Raw genomic sequence first — 25,000 nt, 5'->3', positions numbered from 1 at the left:
TCAGAGTAAAGTGATAATGGGAGAAGGAAGGGAAAGAACAGGCGTGAATATGGCGTGATGAGTACGATGAAGCTGGAAAAACTGTGAATCGAATTCCATTAAATAGGCATGGGATTAATAAGCACCTTTAACCAGGGCTGCTATCCACCTGTCCTACAATATGTGCCTCGATGCATTGAAGGTTTTGGGTATTAGATTTCACCCGCGGGAATCTGATTTTATTAATGTATCTTTTTTTTTTTGTATGTTATGTTAATTTCAAAGTGAATATTAGATATCTTAAGAATGCTTTTAGTAATTATGTCCTTTGTCGCAATAAAAAGAATATTAAGCAATTTGTAAAAAACTATTCCAAAGCATGTTTGATTGACATGAAAGTTTTGTCTTTAAAAATGACACGCAATTAGGAAAGTAGAACAAACTTGCTAGGCTCATTTGGCTGTCAATCCGCCTACATTGAATAGTTGAACCTCTTGATGCCTTCAAGTTTTGATAAAATTAATGATAAAATGTATATATTTGTGCAGGAAATTTTCATTTTTAAGGAAACAACATTTGGTGTGCAAAAGCGTTTGAATGTTTTTAAAAAGTTCAACCTGTTATATCGACCATCATTTCTGGTCTAAAAACTCCTGACAGAGATTAAGTAGCTCGTGTGAAAAACTGAATCCAACGAGCACGTTCGAGGGATGGAATTATAAGAGATTATTTTTCAGTTGCATCACCAAAGAATGCAGCGCTGAAACAAACACCTCTCAAAATGAGCACATAATCGACGTGTTTTATAACCAAAGGCTATTCTGGTCACAAGCGACAAGTTGCAGATGACGGTCGAACAACATCTTGAATTGTGCGCAAATCGGAGGGGTGGAAAAGGATGCAATTTTGCTGCTTCCAATCAATGCCTCCAGTGACAAAGATGATCTTCGATATGCTCTCTCTCTCTCTCTCTCTCTCTCTCTCTCTCTCTCTCTCTCTCTCTCTTATTTTTTTCTCTTTAATTACGTGTGACGGACAAAATTGCCTAATTTGTTTGTGCCGTTGCAATAATGCAAGTTGAGAAATGACACTTGCATGAGAGTGTTAAATATTTCATCAGCTCAGGGGTGGGATCGGGGAGTTTAATATCAGCCAGTTTCTTAAGCATAGAGCGTATTTTCGCATCCTGCAACAATTTGTATTGATAGTAACGCAGTGCTTAAACAAGGCTTGAAGTTGGCTATTCGAAAATCATTGTTATTGTTTTTCATCTCATTTCAGGTTCGTCCTGGCATGCATCGGGCCATTGTGATCGAAAGAGGTAAGAAATAACACTATTGCTTAAAATACAGTAAAATTTGTGTGTTTTTAGATGTTTAGTTTATTTCTTTCTGAAAACACATACACACACACACAAAGAGAACGGACCTACACTTATATATACAAACTTAATGTATGTAAATGTTATACATGCACACACACATTGGAAAGACATTTACCATGTGATCTTAATCTCTCTCTCTCTCTCTCTCTCTCTCTCTCTCTCTCTCTCTCTCTCTCTGGATCTCAAATTTATTAGCTTATTGTATATTCTGTGCATATTTTGTTGCTTTGCTAGCTCATTGAAAATATGTCTTCGATTCTGACTTAAGCTTATTATTATTATTATTATTATTATTATTATTATTATTATTATTATTATTATTATCATTATCATTATTATCATTATCATTATTATTAGCTAAGCTATAAATCTAGTTGGAAAGCAAGATTGTAAAAGCACAAGAACTCCAAAAAGGAAAAAATGGCTCAGTGAGGAAAGGAAATAAGTAAACTGTATGAAAAGTAATGAACAAAGCATATAAGATTTCTTGAGATCAGTAACTACGTTGAAATAGATCTTCTTTTTTTGCATCTTTTCCCACTTTAATGTGGGGTCGATGTTTCTGGCGAGCGTTCTCCATCTGCCTGTGTCCCACACTTCATCACTGGTTAATCCTTTTGATCGAAGGTCATCCTTGATACAGTTCATCCACCTTCGCTTGAAATAGGTATATTATATATAAACTAGATATATTATATATAAACTATGGAGAGACACTTGTCAGCCGGTTCAACATAAAAACATTCACTGCAAGTTTGAACTTCTGAAGTTCCACCTATTAAATTGGCTGATTATGAAGGTCACTCCCCAATCTGGTCACAGCTGGAATCAAACTTGTAGAATATGCTGTAGTATTGAGCCTTATGATGGAGAAGACAAGACTATCTTAGGGGTTTCACACCGATGACTGAGCGATATCGCACTGGCCATACGGCTGCGGATGACTGTGAATGCCAGTATGCGGCTGTACATAAGCTGAGTTTGTAAAGAAAAAAAAAGTACAAACAATCTGGCGGTGTCACTGCGGAACAGTACGTTGGTGGTGGAAAGTTGGCGTACAAGTGACGCACTGAATACGTACTGAGGCTACGTAAGGGCTCGCATGGGAGAAGAAATGTGATCCTTGAGAGGAATTAAATCAACTGCGTACATCCTCGGATGAGTTCGAAGTAGTTACGCAATGATTTCGTAAATGAATATGTACAATTGGAATAATTACCCATGGGCCCAGACTGACTACGTACCCGATTTTGCAAGCCAGTCCGCAGTTAAAAATTAAACATGTTTAATATTTCTGAAATGGACTTCAGACAGCCTCGAAAAGGCCCGTGCCACCATGTATAACATTGGACTAAATATGTAGCATCTCGGACTCTATGAAGAGAGACTCGTGTCCGCCTGTTCAACATAAAAACATTCCTACAAGTTTGAACTTCTAAAGTTCCACCAATAAATTGCCCGATTATGAAGGTCATTCCCCAATCTGGTCGCAGCTGGAATAAAACTTGTAGACTATTTTGTAGTATTGAGCCTTATGATGGAGAAGACAAGACTGTCATAGGGGTTTTACACCGATGGGTGAACTATGTCGCACTGGCCGTATGGCTGTGGATGACTGCGGATGCCAGTACACAGCTGTATGTGCGCAGAGTTCTTAGGGTGGCAGAGAGTTGGCGTACCAGTGACGCACTGAATACATACTGGGGCCACATAAGGGGTCGCTTTAGAGAAGAAATGTGAACCTTGTGAAAATAAGATAGCTGGGTACAACCTCATATGAGTTCGAAGTCGTTACTCAGTAATCTCATACGTGAATACATACAATTTTGGACTGATTACGCATGGTTTTGGACTGACTACGTACCAGACTGTGCGAGTCAGGCTGCAGTTAAAAATTAAACAAGTTTAATTTTTTGAAAGCTACTTCAGACAACCTCGGAAAGGTTTTTACCACCACGTATAACATCGGACGGAATATGTAGCATCTCAGACTCTACTTCCGATGGCCGCAGACAGCAACAATTTCTCGTACGGTTAAAGGCAGCGATAAATCCAAGGCAAACTATGCGAACTTTCCGCCCATAATTAAGGGATTTCTGCACAGCATTAGGAACTGTTAAGTCATTACACACTCCAATGCCTTTGCAAAATCCAAATTACAAACTAGGGAACAGTTTATTACTTTCACCATAACAATTTAGATGTTTTGGAAAAGGCTTTCTAAAACTTTAGATAATATGGGAGTTATGAAAATAGGGCGGTAATCATCATGGTTAGAGCTATCACAAACAAGTTTACCAAAGTTTCTCCAAGTGCAAGAAAAAACCTCTTCTTGCTAACTTGTGGAAAATAACAGACAGCTTAGGAGCTAAGAAATCAGCAGTTTTTATAAAAAAAAAAAAAAAAAAACAAAGGAAAAATACTAGTGGGTCTACACCTCCATAAGCGTCAAGGTCCATCAAGAGAATTTTGATTTCACAAGACCGAAAATCTAAAGTAGTTAGTTTAGCCCTAGAAAAACAGGAATAAGGAAGATCGAGTTTCTCAATAGGTCCTCTGCTTGCTGTCAAACACATCAGTCAAAATAGTTGCTTTTCACTTTGGACAATGATTGACAGAGCCATTTGGTTTAAGTAAACGAGGAACTGTTTCACATACATGAAAGTGTACATATTTAAATGTAGCCCAACATTCATGTTCCTGGGTTATACCAAAAAGGGTTTCGTTCATGGTCAAATTGTATTCCTTTTCAGTTGAAGTCTAAAGTTACTGAGTAATAGCTCTAATCTGAGTATAGGTATTCCAAGTCAAATTTGTTCTGTTACCCTTCCAAAGATGATAGGCCTTCTGCTTCTCCAAATAAGCTCGATTTCAATCACCACTGAACCAATTTTTTTCTTTCTCAGTATTTTAACACACGAGAGGGATACGCCTATCAATTATGGTGACCAGATTTTCATTCAAGAAACTGACAGGCTCAACAGTTTTATACAATCGTTATCAATTTAAAGGCAAAAGATCACGCAAAAAGCCACTCCAGTATTTTGGAGGTTTGATATATTTCTTTTATGAGTATTACACATCAGGGACTGGTTGCTCAGTGTTAATTGCTAAAGAAACGAAGGCGTGATCAGACGTCTCAACTGGAGAATCAACCTTAGATATTATAATATTATATAATTGGTCCAAGCAGTTACCAGACCTGTGAATAGCTTTACTTATTATTTGCTCACACCCTGATTCAGAGGCAAAGTCTAAAGCTCTCAATCCATGGCGACCTGTAGAGGAAACAGAATTTAACCACCCTCTGTGGAATCACCAATAAGCACAAAATAGGCCCTCATATCTTCTTGTTTCTTACTAAATCATGATGGTAAGAAGACAATCGGAGACAGAAGCAGCCAGGTATGGATTCCAACACATCGAACACAAATAAAAGTCGTTATGCCTGCATAGCAGGACTTATGAGTCAGTACCCTACATCTTGGAATACGGAGCTTAAGAATGCCTTATTTGAAAAATCGAAGTTCTGAATATAAAAGAATATCATACTGTCGAATATTGGAAAACAGACGACATTGGTGAAGTCTAAGGAGCGCTGGTCCCGGATTTTACTCAATATCTCCTGACATAATAAGATTTAAGAGCAATGAAGTGTCATAATTTTTGAAAAAACAAATAACAATGATCATAATAAAAACAATATGTACACTTATAGAAATAAGATTACAGGTATAAGTCATAGATTTATGACATAATAACGGATAAAATTGGTCGACATGGTGGAGCCGACACAATGCAAGTACCTTCTATGATAGCCACTTCAACTGAAGGGAGGACAGTAACGATGGTTTTGTAAATGAATGCTTGAGAGGAAGATAAAGAGACAGATAGGAAAAAGGCAACTTCTTGATAAACCACCTGGTATTCATGCCCATTCTATTACGCCTGCCTAACACATCATTTAATAAAGAAATAAACTAAAATAGTTTTGTGCATTTAATGAAAGCACAATGTATATACAGTGTGCCTGTACTGTAGTTATGTATATACAATGTATTTACACTAATTTGTAGAAAATGAGAAACATCCTTTATTTCCGGTTATTCTGAGGCCCTCATTCCTGTAATAATTTTAATTGATCTTTGATAGCAGCTTCTATATACTATTGCTTTCATAGAAATGAATATTGTTTTCCACGCTTTGTAGTCATGCAACAGCTCATTACGTGTGACGATTTGACTAGATATCATTTGACTGTCTGAAGTCATATTTTTGTTTGTTCGGTAGGATTTTCATGTGTTTTACGACGGACTGCTTTTTCATTCTTAGCTCTTCGATTTTCTTTTTTATTTAAGCTTTTCTGATTCGTGTACTCATGTGTGACTGGTCTAATCCCAACACACGGACCTCTACGATCACGGGAAGAAAAAAAAATATGGTATTCAGGTAAACTAGAATGATACAGTCATCGAATTGACCTGTCATGCGTAGAGGCCATTTGTATTAATGTCTTTAATAAACAGTACCTTTCAAGTCATAATTTATTTAATTCATACATCTATCCACGGTGATACAATCTCATCTGTCCACAGTTTGGGAAAATCCATTGAAATTGGTGCCTTTTATATACAGTTAAATTCTTATATTTATTTGCAAAGACATTTTCCCGGGAATATTTCTCTTGATAATTCATTTTTCTTGGGTTTTTCATTTTGGCTATGCTATTCCTCTTTCAAAAATAAAGCAATGCATTTAATGCGCATATACTGTATGTTCCTGCATTTGGTGGTGCATGAAATTATGTTTTATTTTTTTTTCGGTGTTCAGAAACCAGAATCTCTCTCTCTCTCTCTCTCTCTCTCTCTCTCTCTCTCTCTCTCTCTCTAAAAGTTTTGATAGCGAAATTAGTCAAGCATGCAAGAGAACCAAGAGCATCCCTTAGCACTCTGTCTTCATAATTATAATGATTCCATAAGCATTATATATAATTGGTCACAGCAGCGTCACCTGTCTTTTGAGCAGCGAAGGGCTGAACCTCCAAGACAGTATTCTAAGAGGGGCTAATTTTGGATGGATTTTTTTTACTATACTTTGCGTGTTCGTGGTACCCGCCCCCGCTTTCTTTCTTTCTTTCGATTTTTGTCATAATGGGAAAAACCGATTTTTTCTGTCCTTTTCAGAATTTAAGATCTGGCCTTATTCTAATTATAAAGCTGCAGGTAGGAACAACTCTCTCTCTCTCTCTCTCTCTCTCTCTCTCTCTCTCTCTCTGTGTGCCATGAAACAAGCATAAAAAGCACAGTTTTGGAGAGTTTTTCGTTGTGCTGTTTATGAGTTGTTGTGTAATTTTATGAATTGGGTAACGATGTACAAGCTTTTTACAACGACCTTCCAACACGATCCAGGATTTCAAGCATGTATGTGATAGTGATTGTTAAAATAATTTAATCTGTTGTAATGGCATATTTATTTAAGGGAAATTGAATAATGTGGAATATCTTACTATATGTGTGTGTGTATATATATATATATATATATATATATATATAATCATTGGGAAAAAAGAGACGGATATGTGTATGCTGATTAATCCATTGTCCAGATTTCAACCGAGGAGGATTGTGGATATCAATAAGGCATAATTAATCAAGCGCAAACATTACTGAGTGTACAGTATTTACCTAATTTTGTGAAATTCTTTTATATATAAATATGTTCTGATGAAAAAAAATTTATGCGTCGGAGGAAGCATGATGTTTAAGTTTTTGTTAATGTTTTGCCCGACAGTACTTTTTTATTATTATAAAAAAAGTTATTAGTAAACTTGATATTTTTCACGATTGTTAAAGATTGAACCCCCATTAAGCCTGGTATGCAGTTGGTCCTATTTTGTCGCCATCTCTGATTTTTCATGTAAATAATGATATCTATTACTTTATTTTTGTGCTTGATCCAATACACAAGATTTGGAAAATTTATCTCGGCAATTTTGGTTGGACTATATAGACTGGGCTTCATTATTGTGAAGGCTTCGTTGGCTGTTATCCACGTTGCATAATAGCAGTATAAATTTATATATACTGTATATGTGTGTTTATATATTATATGTTTTTATATATATATATATATATATATATATATATTATATATATATATATATATATATATTCGTGTGTGTGTGTGTGTGTATGTATGTATGTAAGCAGAATATCTCACCAGAATCATTTTATTATAACAGAAGGGGTTGGTTACCGAAAAAAAACGAAAAGCAAATATGCAACTATTTTTTCACATATATCGGGAAGGAACTTAGTCTGCGGAAAACGTTCGTGCTAATAGACGCTTCCTCCATATACTTAAATTGCATTTATCGGAACTCCCATCTCTTCTTGCATCTTGCACTCACTTTCAAAACCTTTAATTTGGCTCTGCGTCAACTCATCACATTTAAGTGGCTACATAACATACATATCCTGTGACTTGATTTCCAGATTTTGTTCCCCCATTAGTCTTTCTTTGATGTGAATTTTTTACCTTTGTACTCAAACAGTTTAAATTTTTTGTTCATTTCAATTCATAATTTTTTTTACTGATGAATGTCAACTTCCTTGTAATTTGTTTTTATTGAATAACTTTATTTAATGAAGTAGGTACAGAAAAGGATACAGAATAATAAATGATTTTGCAATTGTGTTGATATTTATTGTATTTTGTATTGATTTTTCGTCTGAATATAATGGATTTTTGGTCGTGTATTTTGATTACACAATTTTATTGCTCATCTTTGATAACATCTTACAGAATTGGTTTGACGTTTTTGCTGTTTGATGTTGTTTGGCAGTTTTATATTGAAAATTCTATCAATCTTATTGTTCATCATCATCATCTCCTCCTACGCTTAATGGCGCTGAGGGCCTCAGTTAGATTTCGCCAGTCGTCTCTATCTTGAGCTTTTAAATCATACCTCTCCATCCATTATATCCTACCTCACGCTTCATAGTCCTCACACATGTAGGCCTGAGTCATTCCACTCTTGTAGTGCCTTGTGGAGCCCAGTTGAAAGTTTGGTGAACTAATCTCTCTTGGGGAGTGCGAAGAGCATGCCCAAACCATCTCCACATACCCCTCAACATGATCTCATCCACAATTGCCATTTGAGTAATTTCTCTTATAGTTTCATTTCTAATACAGTCCTTCCATTTAACTCCCAATATTCTTCTGAGGGCTTTGTTCTCAAATCTACAAAATCTGTTGGATGTAACACTGATCACACTAAACTGATATAAAGCCTATTTTTACATGTAATATCAGGCAATTTGATTTCCAAATTTTACTTACCTAGCCATTATGTGATTTGCTTTTTTTAATCTTTCATTAAACTCAAATTCTAAATATCCTGTATTAGATATCATAGTTCCTTCCAATGATAATTTTATTTTCCATTGCATTTTTCTTCTATTTATTTTGAGCCCAACCTCCTGTGATATTACATGTCTTCTGGTAAGAAAGCTTTGCCAGTCCTATGGAGTTTTGATAATAAGGACAGCGTTATCAGCATACTCTAGGTCTGCTAATATCCTGTTACCAATCCAATCCATTCCCTCTCCACCATCCCCAACTGTTCTATGTATTACAAAATTTATGATGAGGATAAACAACATAGGTGACAACACATTCCCTTGGACTACTCCACTGTTACCTGGAAATTCATTGGATAGGACTCCATTAACAATGTTTTTGCACTTGCTATGTTCATGAACTGACTTAATTAAATATATTGAACATATATTTTTTATGTTCAAACTTAGGTTAAAACGTTTATACTAATTCACGGTAAATTTTGGATTTCTACACTTCTTAATCCGGTGTACTGTATTATGTATTGTAGGTCTCAACATTTAAGCAGTTTTCACGTTCAACGTTACTTATTATTACTAGGCAAGTTGTAACCGTATTTGGTAAAGCATAGTATGCAAACTCAAGGGGACCAACAGAAAAAGTTGCGAAGTAACGTATAAACTACAAAAAATAATGAAAGAATTTATTTACTTATAAATTGCAATAAATAACAATACTAAAAAAGTATCACAAACTATGAAACTAATTTTAAAAAAGTATTTGCACCAAGTTTGAAACACTAATTCAACTAGGTGGGAAAATCATTCCACAACTTGGCCACAGTCGAAATAGAATATTTAGAATACTTGTGTCTTGTATATTTCAATGGCCAAAGTTTTGCAATGTTCTTAATTTTGTGGTAAGTAAGCTATTATATATATATATATATATAATATATATATATATATATATATATATATATATATGTATATATACATACATACATACATACATACATACATACATACATACATACATATAGAGGAAGAAATTGAAACTTTTTATGAAGATTTGGAGATATCTATGAGAAAATATAAGATTCAAGTTACATTTGTTTTGAGTAATTTTAATGCTGAAGTACTGCGGGTCAAAAGAAGAGAGGAGAATGAGCAGTAGGTAAATATGTAGTTGGCACAAGCAATGAAAGAGGAGACATACTTGTAGAATTTGCTGAAAGAAACAATCCTAAAATCATGAACTCCTTAAAAAAAAAAAAAAAGGAACATAGAAACTGGGCATGGAGAAACGAAAAATGAAAAAGATTTTGTTCTCAGTGAAAAGGCAATTCAGTTGAAGATGTAACAATGTTAAACAAGTTAAAGTCTATCGATCATAGAATGGTAAGAAGCAAAGTTTGTTGAGATCTCAGGAGAGCGAAAACAATGATTTTAAGAAAGAAAATAAACACTCCTGTAATAAAAGAAAAATCTGATTTATAAGAATACAAAATAGGTACTCCACGCTTCCTGAGGAAGTGGAAGCAAGTTAAAAAAAAAAAAAGGAACAGTAATTTAACAAAATTTGTATTGGAATCAGCAAAAGACATAAATGGAAAAGTTCCTAAAAGAGATCAAGGAAAACTATCAGAAAATACATATAATCTGATAAAGAAAAGATTGGAAATTGATGTAATATCTAAGAAAAATTAATTAGAATTAGCCAAAGTATCCAAAACAATAAACGAACTAAAAACTCAAGATATTCGTAAACACAATCAGACAAAAATTAAGGAAACACTAAAGAAAGGAAGAAGCATCAAATTGATGAGAAAAAAACTTGGAACAGGGCGCCAATAGATGTTCGCTTTAAAGGGTAACAATGGGAATATCCACAATAGAGATGGAGTGCAAAAAATGCAGAGGATTTCTATACAATGCTATACAATACTGATATAATAAATAACTTCATCAATAGAAATAATGAAACACCCAAGCCGGTTCAAACTTATCAGTAGGATAAGTAAAGAAACCATTAAAGGGCATGGAAAGAGGCAAAGCACCAGGAGAAGATGACTTAACAATTGATTAATAATAGATGGAGGAGATTTCATAATATCAAAACTCGCTGAAGTCTACATCAAATGCTCTATTCCTACAGCTTTAAAAAAACTCTATCATTATACTAATTCACAAAAAAGGAGCCATTAAAGACCTAAAAAATTACTCCCCAATAAAGTTACCCTCCGTAATATATGAAATATTTACGTAGATCATATTAGGCCGAATAGAAAGACTTCAGTCAATCAAGAGAACAGGCAGTCTTTAGAACCAGGTATTCAGCAACTGACCACATCCTTGTAATTAATAAGCTAATGGAAAAATCAACAGAGTATGACTAACCACTATGTATGGCATTTATAGACTATGAGAAAGCTTTGGATTCTGTCAAAATCTCAGCAGTAATGAAAGCCCTTCAGAAACAATGAACAGAAGAATCTTATGTTAGACTTCTTGAAAATATCTATAAAGGAAGTACAACAATCCTAAAACTAAGTAATGATAGTGAAAAAAAAATGCGATTGAGAAAGGAGTTAGATAGGGAGACCCCATCTCTCCTAAATTATTCACACCATGCCTAGAAGTTTGTAAGATTTTACATTAGGAAAGTGTAGGAATTATTATTATTGGAGAATACCTTTACAACTTAAAATTTGCAGATGACATAGTCATGTCTCGTGAATCATGGCAGGAATTAAAAAAAAAGATGACAGAAGATTTGAATCTAGAAGCAGAAATGTAGGACCAAAAACAAATATGAGTAAAACTAAGACAATTTTCAACAAAAATGTAGAGAGGAGACAAATAACAGTTATGGACAAACCTCTAGAGAGTCTAGACAATGTTAATGAATATACGAATTTAGGACAGACAGTAAATGTTTCCCCAGGACACGAGACTGAAATTAAAAGATGGAGAGCATTTGGTAAATAAAATGAGATTATGAAATGTAAAAGGTCACTTGTCATAAATAGAAAAGTATTTAATGAAATGGTCCTACCAGTATTAACTTACTCATCAGAAACTTGAAGCCTTACTAGAGCCTTAGAACATAAGATAGTTACAACTCAAAGAGCTGTGGAAAGAATAATGATGAGAATAACATAAAATGACTGAAAAAAGAGCAACAAGGATACACGAGCAAACTGAAGTAGAAGATATTCTGACAACACGTAAGAAAAAGAAATGGACACTGTCAGGACATATTATGAGACTGACAGACAGTAGACGAACGTTACGAATAACAGAATGGGTTCCCAGAGATTGTAAAAGAAGCACGGGAAGGAAGAGGAAACGATAGATTGACAGACCAAGAAAGTTTGTGTCAGAAAGACCATAAGCAGACGCAAGTGGCTTGGCATGTGGACTAGTAACTTCTGAGCGCATATATATATATATATATATATATACATATATATATATATATATATATATATATGCCTGTCTCTGTTTATCTATTTGATCATTTGAAAAACCGAACATGAAATCCCTGATAATAACTCTCTCTTTCTCTCTCTCTCTCTCTCTCTCTCTCTCTCTCTCTCTCTCTCTCTCTCTTAAACTACATTCATGCCATGGGAAAATCCTGCGTTCATTAAAAGCTGTTAATGATACTGAAGGTTATCATTAGGGAATCGGCAAATGAGGAATATAATGGACATCATTAAATTAGAATATGATAGGAATGCTTTCGTATCATTTAATTTATACCGATCCCGTAGTTATTACATACTACAATAGGGAGCAATTACCTATCAATTAACCACAAGGCATCAACCTTGTTAAAGTTAGTAGCCACATTGCTAGCTACCTCCATCCTTCTTCTGGAATTCATTTTTTATTTTAATTTTGTTCCTAATTGCTCCTAATCTTCGTCTTTGAATTTTTGTGTTTTGTTGACATTGCTTTATAAAAGGCTGATTAGTTTTGTGCGAAGAGTAGAAAGGAAAAATATGTTTTATGTAAGTAACTTTTTTATACCAATAGTCTGGCATTGAATACTACTTTTTATGATGAACAATTCCAATTTTGCAACTACAATTACATAACCTTCATTAAAATGTCCATGTTGAATTCGAATAAAAAATATACACTGCTTACGTAGTATGAACAAGTGGTAGGGAGAGAAATCTGGAAATACGTAGAATAATCAGGAAAGTATTGTGAAGTGCTTGTGGCCTAGAAAAATGTTGAATGCTTGAGAAAGAAGACCCTTGATATCTAGAAACCCCAAGAAAGCTTCCAGATTACGGACGAATATGGGTATTGTATGTAGGGAAGTTCGACAAGCTGCTTATGAACTCTCTATGTAGGAGTGTGAAACGACTTGTGTCGTGAAATTTTACTGTCAAGGGAGTTCATAGAGAGAGAGAGAGAGAGAGAGAGAGAGAGAGAGAGAGAGAGAGAGAGAGAGAGTTCTGTTACTTAAATTTTATTCTCTAATATTTTTTCATAGATCATGTACTTCAAATGATTTTGATACCCAAGTAATAAAGGACTAGATTCGAATCAGAGTTATGGGTCCGAATCCCGGCCCTGGGTAGAAACAGTTATTATTAATGACTTTTCCCTTGGCTCTTTCATCCAAAGGCAGAATGAATTTGCTGCTGAGAACTATTTGTAGCTGAGTGTGTGTGTGTGTGTGTGTGTATATATATATATATATATATATGCATGTATGTATGTATATATATGTGTGTATATATATATATATATATATATATATAGTTTTTGTGTGTGTATTTTCTACTCTAGTGCATCTCTTTTTGAAGCCATTATTCATTCACGCAAATTTTTGTCCGATAATAAACGACTAAAGCTATCACTTTATGTGGAAAAGATGCTCATGAACCTCAAAAGACTACCATTATGAGGTTTTTCTTGTCGTTTGTTAATGTTCATGAGAAAGGAAATAGATGCAATAAATTTGTGGAAGCAACGTAAATTTCCCGGTGCTCCTCTGCGCTATCTTACATTCTTGTCGTATATTATTAGCAAAAACAAAAATATGCATACCATTATTTACCTCGCTGGCATGAAATAGCTTTTCATATATATATATATATATATATATATATATATATATATATATGTGTGTGTGTGTGTATATATGTGTGTGTGTGCGTATGTGTGTGTGTGTATGCAACTTTATTTTTTACGATTTGCGGAAAATATATCCCACATCATCGATTTATTGACCATTAGGAGGGTTAGAATAGATATTAGAAAATTTTTTTTTTCTTCATTCTTATGAATCTTTTGATATTTCTTTTACAATCGAAAATTTTTAACTATTTTTGTCGGCTATAGTTTGAATAAGGGATCACAGATAACTGCAATATAATTTTCTTTTCGAAAAGTAAAATATTTTTTATTCTGGAAGTATATAGTTATTATACAATTTTATTCTTGATGCTGGTTTCCTATCTTTAATTATTAGAGTTTCATATAAAAAAGTTCAATACAAGGGACTTGATATTCTCTCGCAAAAAAATTCCAGTTTGGCTGGCATGTTTCCATCTAAAAATAGTACATAGCACTACTACATATTTCCATTGTCGTCTTAAAATTGAAATGCGCATTGGTTAGCAAGTTCACGTTGCACTTCAAGGAAGAAGCTTATAATGTCTGCTTTTATACCAAGGATACTATTATGTGGCGTTAGCAAAGTTACATGTTCATCCACTCCTGTCCTAAGTACAATGTTACATTGATAAAAAGTAATTATAGTCGAATGAGATGAAGATGATCATGTATAACAATTTCTCTTATGGCCATAATTGTAGTGTCTGGATAATTGAAAATGGATAAACTTTCATTACCTTCGATCTTATAGTGGCGTATTTCGCAATATCTCAATCGAGACTCTGAAATGATAATCGTTAATCTACATGTGCCCTGCTTCATTACTTGATAAAGGAAAAAGGTAAAAAGAGAACAGAAAAGAATTTAAAAATGGAAAGTACACGGTGGAGAGTCTCTCTCTCTCTCTCTCTCTCTCTCTGTGCTGGTGTTCAAATATAAGCTGGGTGGACCTCTGGGTAGTAACCAGGGATCGAACCTGGCTCAGAAAGTCATCAGCAAGGGGAGTCATATTTCAGTGAAATATATTATTATTGTTACTAGCTTGGCTACCACCATAGTTGGAAAAGCAGGATGCTATAAGCCCAAGGATTCCAACAGGGAAAAATAGCCCAGTGAGGAAAGGAAATTAGGAAATAGATATACAATATATGAGAAATTATGAATAAAGAATATAAGATATCTTAAAACCAATAACAACGGTAGGAAATATAGGTCATATATAAGGTATGAAGAGAGACTTATGTCACCCTGTACAACATGAAAACGTTTGCTGCTGGTGTAAACTACTTAAGTTCCACAGATTCATCTGGCTGATCAGGAAGATCATTGCACAATCTGGTCACAGCCGAAATAAAACATCTAGATCACATGTGTAGAATAGTTGATCGTGGTTTGAACCTGAAGCCTATCAATCAGTGGAAGTTTTCGTCTAAACAATAGAGCTACCATGTCACGCACACACAAACAAACACACACACACACACACACACACATATATATATATATATATATATATATATGATGTGTGTATGTATGTATGTTGATGCGATATTGATATTTTTCTTTAATGTATCACAGTGTCTTCATGTCGTGAGATTTATAACTAGTAAAATGCCTTATTCATATTATTAGCAAAAGAATTGTATTTGCGTGATTATATTCAATAAATAATATGCCTTTAGAGAGAGAGAGAGAGAGAGAGAGAGAGAGAGAGAGAGAGAGAGAGAGAGGATGGAAAATTGGCTATATTTCGATGAGATATTTCGGAAGATTGAATTATAGTTGAAGATAGTAATTGCCACCTGACCGTGAAGTAATTTCTTTATCAATTTCTGAAGTCTGTCGGATGAAATTTAGCTCATTTATTTAATAATCAACATTTCTCAAGAACTGTAGATTGCAATGAACTATAGTCCCCCCCCCTCTCTCTCTCTCTCTCTCTCTCTCTCTCTCTCTCTCTCTCTCGCTCTCTCTGAAACAACAATTTATGCAGTAGAACTATATTTTTGTCTCCCTGAAGTTCCAATTTTGAAACAGCAATTAATGCAGTGAAATTAAAGTATATTCTCTCTCTCTCTCTCTCTCTCTCTCTCTCTCTCTCTCTCTCTACGCACACTTATATTTATATATATATATATATATATATATATATATATTTATTCATTTATATCTGAAGCAACAATTTATGCAGTAGTTCTCTTGCTTGAGGGTACGCTCGGGCACACTATTCTATCTTATTATTTTTTTTCTTCCTCTTGTTTTTTGAAATGGTGTGTTGGGCAGGCTTAATAGAAGGGCCATGGATGCCTGGTGTTTTATGCAGAGGTTGTCTTTTTCTTTTCTGATTCTTTTTCTTTTCTAAACCATCCTTACTGTCCTCCCTTCAGTTGAAGTGGCTATCTTGGAGGGTATTTAGCCTTGTATGGTGTATCGGCTCCTCCATGGTGACCAGTTTTTCCGACTTTTTACTATAGTCTATGGGTTTCATCAATCACTTTATTTACAGTTTCGTTATAATTCTTGTTAATCTAGGTTTTAAGTATGATGTCTCTTTTTTATTTCTATTATTTCTTATGCTGTCTGGAGACATTGCACGAAATCCGGGACCAGTATGTCCTAGATTTCGTCAATGTCTTCTGTATTGCAATATTCGTGGTCTTCATGCAAATATCCAAGACCTTATAGTTGCATCCATACAGTATGATATTCTTTTGTGTTCAGAAACTTTGGTTTCTAATATGAGGCACTCATCTGAGCTCCTTATAACTGTTTTAAAGAAGCCACTAATGTTGAAACGTGATGCCATCCCTAGGGCCAGGGGAATGGCGGCGTATATTAGGATCGAGTACCCTGCTTCTTATAAGTCCTGCTATCAATATGGATGTCATGAAATTCAGGTAATAAAAGTTTGTGGCAGGCATAACAACTTTTACTTTTGTTCGATCTACCGGAATCCAGACATGGATGATTCTATCTTCGATTGTCTTCTTACCATTATGGCTAAGGTACAAGAAGATGATAGAAAGGCCTCTTTTGTCTTTGTTGGTGATTTTAATGCTCACCATAGAGTGGTTAAGTTCTATCTCTCCTACCTATCGCCATGGCTTAAGAGCTTTAGACTTTGACTCTGAATCATGCTCTGAGCAAATCATAAGTGAAGCAAGTCACAGGTCTGTTAATTGCCTGGACCTCGTATACACTGACTTCCCTGGCGTTATAACTAGTAAGGTTGGTTCTCCAATCGGGACATTTGATCATGCCTTGATTTCATTAGTAGTGAAGACTGAGCAGCATGTCCCTGATATATCATACTCTTGTAAATTTTATATGAAATCCCAAGCAGACTGGAATGGGATTTTGCATGATCTTTTGTGCTTGAATTGGTCACAATTATATAGTAGTGTAGATCCTGTGTTCCCTTGGAATGAGAATCAAGTCAACATAATTGATAGGTGTATCCCTTCTCGTGTGCTAAGGTACCGAGTGAAGGACAAACCGTGGTTCAATGATGATTATAGACGTGCTTATTTGGAGAAGCAGGAGGGCTATCATCTTTGGAAGGGTAACATATCAGATTTGACCTGGAACAAATATACTTAGCTTCGAGCTTTTGCTCAGAGAGTTTATGCCTCAACTGAAAAGGAGTACAATTTAACCATAAAAGAAACCCTTTCTGGTACAACTCAGTAACATAAATGGTGGTCTACCCTTAAATCTGCACTCTTTGGTGTAGATTCAACAGTTCCTCCTTTACTTAAACCAGATGACTCTGTCACTCACTGTCCAAAGGAAAAGGCAACCCTTTTGGCTGATGTTTTTGACAGTAAACAGAGTATGAAAAACTTGAACTTCCTCATTCTTGTTTTTATGAGGCTAAACTAACTAGCTTTTCGATCTCGTGAGATTATAGCTCTGTTGATGGAAGTTGATGCTTATGGAGGTGTAGACCCAAATGGTATTTTTCCTTTTTTTTTTTTTTTTTTTCTTTTTTTTTTTTTTTTTCTTTTTTTTTTATAAAAGCAGCAGATTTCTTAGCTCCAAAGTTATCTGTTATTTTGCGCAAGTTAGCAAGAAGAGGAGCTTTTAGCACTTGGTAATGGTAATGTTACTTCTCTATGTAAATGTGTTTGTGTCATTTCAAGTCCCACTGATTACCGCCCAATTTCTATAACTCCCATATTATCTAAAGTTTTTGAACGTCTTCTGGCAAAACGTCTTAACAGGTTTGCTGAAGGTAATCACCTACTCCCTAGTTTGCAATTTGGTTTTCGTAAAGGCCTTGGAGCATGTGATGCCCTTCTTACAATCTCCAATGCTGTACAGAAATCTCTTGATTGTGGTCAGGAAGTTCATATGATTGGCCTTGATTTTAGTGGTGCCTTTGACCGTGTTAATCATGAGGCCCTTGTTTTCAAACTCAAACAATTGGGAGTGGTTGGGTCGTTTCTTAGCATTATTATTGATTTTTTAAGTACTAGATCTCAAAGAGTTGTTGTTGATGGGCACCATAGTGAGTATAGGAATGTGATATCCTGTGTTCCACAGAGTAGTGTTCTTGGCCCATTACTTTTCATACTATATACACATGACATGTGGTTGGGCCTAGAAAACAATCTTGTTGCATATGCTGATAATGCTACTCTCTTTGCATCAATTCCATCCCCTGAATGTAGATCTGGGGTTGGTGAATCCCTTAATAGAGATTTAGCTAAAATTCGTGCATGGTGCAAATTTTGGGGTATGAAGTTGAATCCTAACAAAACTCAAAGTATGATTGTAAGTAGGTAAAGGACGGTGGTTTCTCAACAACCGGATCTCAGTATTGATAATATTTCTTTAAATTTGTATGACTTAAAATTTTAGGTGTGATTCTCGACAGCAAATTTACTTTTGAGAAACACATTGGGTCTGTGTCTTCTTCAATTGCACAAAAAATAGGCTTATTGAGAAAGTCTTTTAAGATTTTCGGTGATCAATCTATTCTGAAGAAGTGTTTTAATTCTTTCATTCTACCTTGTTTTGAGTATTGTTCTCCTGTCTGGTCTTCAGCTGCTGATTCTCATCTTAAATTGTTGGACAGAAACTTACGGTCTATTAAATTTCTTATTCCTGATCTAGATATTAATCTCTGGCACCGTCGTTCAATTAGTTCATGGTGTTCCATAAGATTTTTCATAACTCTGACCATCCTTTACATTTCAGATCTCCTTGGACAATTCTATCCTGTTCGTAATACTAGGCAGGCAGTTAGTTCCAATAGCCAGGCCTTCTCCATCGTGAGGCTCAATACTACATAGTATTCTAGAAGTTTTATTCCAGCTGTTCAAGTTGTGGAATGATCTTCCTAATCGGGTTGTTGAATCAGTAGAACTTCAAAAGTTCAAAGTTGGAGCAAATGTTTTTATGTTGACCAGGCTGACATGAGTTTTTATAGTTTATATATGATATAGCTGTTTTAGACGTTGGTAATGGTTTATATAGGACATTTATATATAGGATTTATTGTTCATATATTTTCATCATTTATTTTTTTCCTTATTTCCCTTCCTCACTGGACTATTTTTCCCTATTGGAGGCCTGGGGCTTATAGCATCTTGCTTTTCCAACTAGGGTTGTAGCTTGGGTAATAATAATAATAATAATAATAGAACTATTTTCTTCTCCCTGAAGTTCCAATTCTGAAACAGCAATAAATGCAGTGAAATTATGGTATATCTCTCTCTTTTATAATGGAATAAATGTTTTTGACTTTGACTTTGACTCTCTCTCTCTCTCTCTCTCTCTCTCTCTCTCTCTCTCTCTCTCTCTCTCTCTCTCTCTCTCTCTCTCTGAAACGACAATTTATACAGTAGAATTATATTTTCTTCTCCCCGAAGTTTCAATTTTGAAAGAGCAATAAATGCAGTAAAATTACAGCAAATAGCTTTGCATGGTAAAGTCAATTTTTTTTTTTTTTTTACTCCCTAGCGTTAATCATCTGCGCCTTTGTTTTATACTATAAACATTCTTCGGGATTTTTTCAATGAAGAATCCCCACATATGGGACAAAGTGTACCATTTTCTCACGATTACATGCCGGGAAAATACTTTTGGGCTACTTTGTCCTTTGAAAGTCTAACACTAGACGTTCAATCTTTTATATATATTGCTCCTTTATAAATTTTATTACTTACAGCAAAAAATGTTATTTTTTTCCGTACCAAAGAGATTACATTTTTGACACGCTAGTTTACCTCGCTGCCTGTGAAAAGTGATGAACAGATTATCATTAACCATGTTAAAAAGATGATTGTCTACAATTTCATTCCATCCATTATATTTTCAATGTATCATTTTGCCAGTGGAATACCGAATACTATATCATAGTACTAAATGTAATTGCTTTCTGCTATCTCGTTTAATTATTGACATGTGGTATTACCTTTGCGAATGTGTGTATACATGTATCTATGTTTGCGCGTGTGCCATTGTGTCTTTAGGAAGGTCAAAGGTTCTTGCTTTTTACCTAGTATCAAGGACCATGCAAATCGTTAATTGGTCAGTAATGAATACTGCTACATTATGGGTTAAACTCAAGACAGGTGCGTATTTACATGTTGGAATTAGCTTAAAATGCTGCTGTGAAATTCTCAATTTAAGGATGAAGATCAGGTATACACTCTTTATACCGATTATTTCCTTTTTTTAGAAATGGAATCGCATCGGAAGTAAGTGGTCCTTTTAGAGAGAGAGAGAGAGAGAGAGAGAGAGAGAGAGAGAGAGAGAGAGAGAGAGAGAGAGATTGCTTATTCACAAGGGCTTATAATTGAGTTTTTTCTCTTCTACGTAACTGAGAATCAATTTGTCTCCTATTTCCGTTCCTCATCTAGGATTAAAAGTGGCAGGTCCTTTTTTTTACGTATTGTGAACTGGGATTCTTCATCATAGCGTGGCAAACCCCATCATCATTTCATCTGGAGTGAGGGAATTCACCTATAATTCAAGTCATTGTTAAGGTGTTTTTTCGACCCAGAAGGAAAAGGGTTTGCTATATTCTTTTAATACATCCTCAAACAGTTGGTTAAATGATATCTTTGTAAGGCGATCTTGAGGCGTAATATACGCTTATTTCGAAATCCTAAATGGATGCTTTACTTTGGGAGAAACATGCAATTTTCATATCTACGATAGTCAGTGATAGGTCATCGTTCTCTCTCTCTCTCTCTCTCTCTCTCTCTCTCTCTCTCTCTCTCTCTGGTGAGATGTGACATTTGCCAGATTTTCAGTGGGGAATAATTTTCATGTGCAATTGAACATTGTGAATATGGTAACTTTTTTATATATATACATTCCATTGAACTACCCTTCTCTGTCCGTTTATTGGACCAATTGAAAAAACACCAATTTTTGTGGATTGCACCATGGGTGTTGCACGCAGCTATATGAGATACCATATTTTTTCCTCCCTCTCTCAGGGTACTAATTTTGCGTCTAAATTAGATTCTAAGAGTGCAAAATACCCTTGAATAATTTTGAGGTTTTAGTTAATGCATAATGAGTAACCCCTAATCTCTTTTAGTGAATAGACAGATATTCCCTTGTTTCCGATAGATTTGTATAACCAGACCACTTTTTCTTTTATGATTCATTTTCCCTAATGACCTCAGAGCAGGTAATTGTGGTGATGTATATGTTCGTAGATTTGCCTCGCATAATTTGGAGACCAGAAAGAACTTAATGGAGAACTGATGCTATTATGGTTGAAGCCTCTGAGAATTGGAAAGGTTTTCTCATGAGTATGGATGAAGTCTTACGGAATATCTGGACGTGGTTTCTTAATAATTAACTGGGTATGATACTTGAGAAAATATTGATAAATCAAATCTTCTTCTCGAAAGTCAAAAACACCTGCGGATATTCTGAAGATCCGCTCAGCGTGTAAGTGCTGCCATCGCACCTTGCATGATGCACTGTAGTCATTGCCCCTAGCTACACCCACTTATTAGCCTTCCACTTAGCGCCAGTTCCCACTCCTTTTTCATCCGTCTTGCTCTTCAATATCTCTTAACTACAACTTTGTCGCACAACTTGGGATTTTCCACCCAGTTGCACAATGATGCTGAATGGCCTACCTCGCCTCAGCTTCGGTCTAAAGACCTAAATTCCTTGAATCACCATTAACCCTATATTTAAGGTTAGACCTCTGAGGAAGAACTAGATAAATCCTGATACCTACCGGCCAGTCAGTGGTAATTGTCCATTTCCTTTTAGTTTTCCCTCAGGATTGGCGATTTCGTGAGGTAAAATGTTGGTCCAGCAGAAGTTTTCATAAATAAAGTTAGCTTTTCAGGTGTGATGTCGGTAAAACAAGTTTTGCTTATTATGTGATGTGATAATTAAAAGAGATGGTAAGCCCCCTGTATATGATGGAATAACTGCTGAGATGATATTGGCCAAAAGAAAGTGACTCCCAGAATACTTACAATATTATTTTGTAGAGTATGGCGTGAAGAAGCAAAACCTGATGAATGGGAGCTAGGAGTGTCTATGAAAATGGCAAAAGAAAAGGAGATCTGTCTGATTGCAATAATTACAGAGGCATCACACATACGTCAGTTGTCATGAAAAGATATAGTATGTTCATTCTAAAGATACTAGAAAGAAAGATTTATGAACATGCAAGATTTAGAAAAGGTATTGACCAAATTTTTATTTAAAGGCATGTGGTACTGCAATGTGTAGAATATAGAAATACACTTTTGATGACATTTGTAGACTATAAAAAAGTGTGCACCGGCCAATTTTGTAGAGTCCTGTATTATTATGGAGTTCCTCTTAAATATGTAAATTTGATTCAGTTTGTTCATGATCATAGCAATTGCAAAGTTAATGTTATTGGAGTCTTATCAAATGAATTTCCAGTGAACAATGGAATGCTCCAAGGGAATGTGTTATCGCCCATGTTGATTATCCTCATCACGGATTTTGTAATGCATAGAGCAGTTGGGGATGGTGGAGACGGATTGGACTAGATTGTTAACAGGAAATTAGCCGACCTAGAGTATGCTGATGACGCTGTCCTTATTATCAGACCACCAAGACTGAGATGATGAGAACGTATGTAATGGACGATAAAATATTCTTTTCTTGGAAGGAGAAAGGGTTAATGGGGTAGAATAATTTAGATATTTAAGAACTATGAGCTTTAGAATTTGTGTGTAATGAAAGATTGAAAAAAGCAAATCAGACAATGGCTAGGTTGAGTAAAATTGGGGAATCAAATCACCTGAAATTATATATAAAAAACAGGCTATATATCAGTTTAGTTAGATCGGTATTACTATATGGCCCTGAATCGGGGTATAGCAATAAAACAATATCCAACAGATTTTGTAGAATTGAGAATAAAGCCCTCAGAAGAATATTGAGAGTTAGATTTCAAGACTGCGTTAGAAATGAAACTATAAGTGAGAGTACTTGAGTGCCATATGTGGATGAGATTATGGTGAGGGGTAGATGGAGATGGTTTGGGCGTGCTCTTGGCACCCCTCAAGAGAGATGAGTATACCAAACTTTCAACTGGGCTCCACAAGGCACGAGAAGAGTTGAAAGACACAGTCCTACATGGATGAGGACTATGAAGTATGCAGTAAGAGATGATGAATGAAGAAATTTTGATTCTAAGCTCAAGATAGAGACGACTTTGCGTTGATAATAAGCGTAGGAGGAGATGATGATGGTGATGATGCGATAACTATACTTATTATAAAAGACTTCCGCTACTTCTTTTTTGCTTTATACGTACTGGTTATTTTTACTTGCCAAGGAGCAACCCGAATGTAAAAACAGAATGCTACAAGCCTGGACCCCAATAGGGAAAGCAATGAAATGCGGAAAAGAAATAGAGTAGTAAAGATTAAACTGTAAATATGAAGTAAAGTTCTTTTTTTATTGATATTGCTTTCGTAAGTTTCTTACATGATCCTTTTTAGAAAAGAAGCAACCTTTTCCTTTTAAAAGTTATTGATTTTATTGGTTAATCGAGTCGTGAGATCCTTGCACCGAAACAGACCTCCACTTTCCTTTTCCACTATTATTACTGCTCCCGTCACTTCTCTTGTCCTGTTATTATATCGGTAGAACCCCTTGTTTCATCGAATTGAACTATTCGCCATTTAATCAAATCTAGGAAAAAGGCTCCTTTAATCACAGTCGTCTTGTCATAGCTATAATCCCTGAGGGCTCTTTTTCCACAGCATCCCAAAATAGTCATTAAAACCTTTTACTCTATGATATTCTGAATGAATGGTCGGTTACATTATCTCTCTCTCTCTCTCTCTCTCTCTCTCTCTCTCTCTCTCTCTCTCTCTCTCTCTCTCTCTCTCTCTCTCTGTATATATATATATATATATATATATATATATATATATATATATATATATATATATATATATCTCTCTCTCTGTATATATATATATATATATATATATATATATATATATATATATATATATATATATATATATATATATATATATATATATATATATATATATATATACACACGCACTAGTGTACAGAACCCGTCAAAAATGACAGCTAAATATTTAGATACATCAGCACGTATATACATGCAATCCCCTCTCCGCATGATATGACTACTGCCTCTCCCCGCTTCCCGAGGGACGGGAAGAGCCGAGTGTAACCGATATATATATATATATATATATATATATATATATATATATATATATATATATATATATATATATATATATATATATATATATATATGTGTGTGTGTGTGTGTGTGTGTGTGTGTGTATCTATATATATGTGTATATATATATATATATGTATATATATATATATATATGTGTGTGCATACATACATACATACATATATAAATATATATATATATATATATGTGTGTGTGTATATATATATATATATATATATATATATATATATATATATATATATATATATATGTGTGTGTGTGTGTGTGTGTGTATATGTATGTATGTATGTATATATATATAAATATAAATATATGTATATATATACAAACATTATATATATATATATATATATATATAGATAGATAGATAGATAGCCAGGACTTGAATTTAAATTGTCCTTTTTTTTTGCTTATACCCGAGGTCATAATTGTCC

General features: G+C 34.7%; 1 long non-coding RNA gene across 1 annotated transcript in view; it reads left to right on the top strand.

The window, feature by feature from the left end:
* Positions 1-25,000, top strand: part of LOC137632630 (uncharacterized) — an 806,964-nt gene that overhangs the window by 507,959 nt on the left and 274,005 nt on the right. The window contains exon 6 of the long non-coding RNA XR_011042067.1: positions 1,261-1,300. This is a non-coding gene — a long non-coding RNA (uncharacterized lncRNA). The remainder of the gene's footprint in view (positions 1-1,260; positions 1,301-25,000) is intronic.

Source organism: Palaemon carinicauda, chromosome 41 (genome assembly GCF_036898095.1).
Source record: "Palaemon carinicauda isolate YSFRI2023 chromosome 41, ASM3689809v2, whole genome shotgun sequence".
Classification (NCBI taxonomy): Eukaryota; Metazoa; Arthropoda; class Malacostraca; order Decapoda; family Palaemonidae; genus Palaemon; species Palaemon carinicauda.
This window is presented reverse-complemented; position numbering and strand designations above follow the sequence as displayed.